We start from the raw sequence: 3,903 nt of genomic DNA, 5'->3' as shown, positions 1-3,903 counted from the left end.
ACCCGGACCCAGAGTCCGGCCTCACCTGGACCCAGGGGCATGTGGCCTCACCTAGACCCAGGGACGTGAGGCCTCACTTATACCCAGAGGCGTGTGACCACACCCGAGCCCAGAGGCGCGCAACCCCGCCCGCACCCGGGTCTCAGCGGAGCCCCGTCTTCCTGATCCCAATTCCTGCCGGTCAATCCCCCCTCAGCAATTCCCCTGGCCATCCTTCCAGAGCTCCAGTCTGACTGCTGCAGAACTCGTCGGGCGGCGGCTCGGCGAAGCTCCGGTGCACCCAGGTGCAGGGTGGTGGGCCGGTCTGGCGTCGCTGCGTCGGCCCTTGGGTCTGCATCGGTGGCCGGTCGCCGAGCATGCGCACCTGGCCGCTTCCGGGGCGTTGAGATTCTTGACGGACTCAGAGGTCAGCAAGCGCGGAGTCTCCCACCCCATGTCTCATAGGGGCTCGTCTGTCCATGCTTGGCTGCCAGTGGAGCCGTCCCCTCAGCCGGAGACCGCCGGGGGAACTGCGCTGAGCACGTTCTAGGCCGCTGTTGTATCGCCTGAGCCATAGTTCTTTTGTGTCGCCTGAGCCGTAGTTCTTAAAGTGTGGTCTTTGGGTCACCGGCATCAGCATCATCCCACATACCCCTCTTTTATTCTAGTTGTAGAGCATCTACTCAGCCAGCCCTATGGTGGTCTTGGATGGTGTCTGCTCTGCTCTCTTGTCGAAGTCTCAAAGTTGTTGTGGTAGGCAACAATCAGGCTTCCGCCCTATGCCTCCATCTTGGTCCTCCTTTGTATAGTTAAGTCTTGATTGTTGTTGGTGTCACTGGGGGGGCTCTCTTTGTCTATAAAGGAAGAGTTGCTGTGCAGGAGACACGTTTATGGGCCGGGTCTTGGTGCAGCAAAGCTTTGGCGCTCACTGAATATTCCTGTTGAATGTGTCCCTTATGCACGTGGTTGAAATCTGGTGTCATCTCCCACAGACCACTAGATGCCCTCGTTTCTGGGTCTCCAATGGGGTGTAGATCAGCTACTGCCTTAGGCACTCAGCAAGGATTACAGCAAAAACTGTAGTTTCTTTCTCCTGTCTGAGTGGCCCTGGAGCAGTCCGACTAGAACAGCAGTTCATCTGGTCCGCTGCCAGAGGGCAGGCCACCCACATGCATAAGCCGTTGCTTGGGGCGCAGGTGTGCCTGCAAGACTTTCGGGGCAGGTCTTCCAAACGTGCGGGGCGGGTCCCAGGGCGGGGCGGGGTCTCAGGGCGCCAACAGGCCATGGTGCGGCGAGCCGCGATGGCTGTGAGTCTGGTCCTTCTGCCTTCCACGTATCTAAGTCCCCTCGTTCCGCACTCCAGCGCAGCAAACACTGATTGCTGGGCGCACCTCCGCAAGAGTCCCGCCTCTCCCCGCAGGCATCTGGGTCTCCCGCGGTTCGCCAGAAGATGGATTTCAGGGTGATGGAGAGCTAATCTCCCCTAGGTTTGGACCAAAAGCCCCTTTCCCCCTCCACCAGCCAGACCCACGCGCCTCCACACCTCATCCCCTCCGATTTCGCTGGGTGCGAGGCAACAGAACAGCCTTTAACCTCCGCCGCCATCTTTTTCAAACTTCCCAATTTGTACTTCTTAATCCCTTCATTTCAGTCAACTCTACTGAAGTCTAGCGCCGCCGGGAGGTGCACGGAAAGGGCGCCCGGGCCTCCGTCCGGTGCGCGGTGCGCGCGTCCCGCGGAACCAGGCGAGCGAGGGCCGCGCGGCGGGGACGGGCGCTGGGCGGCCGCCGAGCTCCAGGCACCGCCATCGCCGCGTTCCGGGCGTCGCCACCGCGACGTCCCCCCAATTTGTACTTCTTAATCCCTTGAATTCAGTCAACTCTACTGAAGTCTAGCGCCGCCGGGAGGTGCACGGAGAGGGCGCCCGGGCCTCCGTCCGGTGTGCGGGGCGCGCGGCCCGCGGCACCAGGCGCGCGGGGGCTGCGTGGCGGGGACGGGTGCTGGGAGGCCGCCGGGCTCCGGGCGCCGCCGCTGCGGCGGCGTCCCCAGCGTCCCGGGCCGGGCGGCCTGCGGGGGCGGCGGAGTTGTGAAAGTGAGTGAGTTTCCCAGTGTTTCGCCCGGAATGGGGTTCAGTGCAATCGGAGCCGGCGCTCAGCGCACTCCAGAGCCTTTATCTCCTTCCTGCCAGTGAACGCCGGCCAGGTCATCAGCCGCCCCTTCCTCTCCGGTTCCATCCTCCCCGCAGGCGCGTGTGCTCGTGTCTCCGCCCGTTTCTCCATACCTCAGGCTTTTACGGCTTCCCCGACTGTCCCCGTGGCCTTCTCCTTCCCCCCAGCTGTGGGCATTTCAGTCCACCAACTTTCCTGTGGTTCTGGACGATGTCCGTTCTGACCTCTAGTTGTATTTTTGAAATTGTTGTGCCCGGCTGCAGGTTAGGTGTTTAACCTATGGCGCCATCTTGGTTCCTCTCCCACCTTCAATTTTGAATGATAGCCTTGCTAGTTATAGTATTCTTGGATTCAGTCCCTTGTTTTGCATCACTTTGTATATTTCATTCCATTCCCTTCTGGCCTGGTGTTTCTGTTGAGAAATCAGTTGATATTCTGATAGGAGATCCCTTTTAGGTAACTTTATGTCTCTCTCTGGCAGCCTTTAAGATTCTTGCTTTGTCGTTGGTGTTCGTCAATTTAATTATGATGTGTCTTGGTGTCGGTCTTTTGGGGTTCAACTTGTTTGGGACTCTGTGTACTTCTTGGACTTGGATAGTTTTTTTCTTGCCAATATCAGGGAAGTTTTCTGTCATTATTTCTTCTAACAGGTTTTCTATTCCTTGCTTCTCTTCCTCTCCTTCTTTTATCCCTATTATTCGAAGGTTGTTTCGTTTTGTGTTGTCCCTAAGCTCCCTTAGGCTCTCCTCTTGCTTTTTAAGTCTTCTTTCCAGTTGCTGCTGTGTTTGTGTGTTTTTTCCTACCTTGTCTTCTAATTTGCTGATATGGTCCTCAGCTTCTTCTACTCTACTCTTTAAGTCTTCCATTGTGTTCTTTATTGCAGCTATGTCGTTCTTCATCTCCTCTTGGTTTCTTTTCATGTTGGTGACATTTTCATTCAGCTCCTTATAATTCTCATTGAGTTGTGTGTATTTTTCATCCATCCATTTAAACATCCTTATAATGAATACTCTGAATTATTTCTCTGTTAAGCTGCTAGCCTCAAGTTCATTTAACTCCCTTTCTGGTGATTCCTCTTTTTCTTTCCTTTGTGGATATCCTTTTTGTCTCCCCATGTTTTCCTGTAATGTTTTAATTGTAGATCCAGTTGCTTTGCTGCCCAGGTTCTTTTGGGGATGGTGCTACTGGATTAATCTCAGTTTTCCTGGGTTTGTTAATCTAGTGTAGCTCCTACTCAAGCTATTTGGGTTCTCTTGATGTAGGCCTGCGAGCTTGAGAGGCATAACTGTGGCGTCCAGAAGTCAGCAGCTGTGGGTGGGAGTGTCTCAATTTTTGCTGTCTTGCACCCTTATTTGTAATCACACATACCCAGCAGGGACTCACAGTGGCCCCCAAGTACCTTCTGTTGGGGTGTTGTTGCTCAGGGGACCTGGTCTTTGAAAGGCGTGGCTGTGGTGCCCTGAGATCTGCAGTCATGGGGTGAACAGACCCAGCTTTTTCTGTTGCACCTGTGGTGGATAGGTGCTTACTCCCAGTGGTGTTTTACAGGAGCACCCTCGGTACTTTTGCCAGTGAGGCACAGTGAAGAGCTCTGAAGGGCCCTGGCAGTGTAGCCAGGTAATTGGGGTGCCTGTGGGCTGGTATCCATTTTAAGTGAATTCAAAGCTTCTACTGTTGGAGGGGCATGTGACCCCTGCTTGTTCAAGATCACACCCAAGGAGAGCTCACAGTGGCTCCCACTAGTGCCCTGTGGTTG

This window comes from Eptesicus fuscus, chromosome 1 (genome assembly GCF_027574615.1).
Source record: "Eptesicus fuscus isolate TK198812 chromosome 1, DD_ASM_mEF_20220401, whole genome shotgun sequence".
In the NCBI taxonomy this organism is placed as follows: domain Eukaryota; kingdom Metazoa; phylum Chordata; class Mammalia; order Chiroptera; family Vespertilionidae; genus Eptesicus; species Eptesicus fuscus.
Note: the sequence above shows the minus strand (reverse complement) of the source record.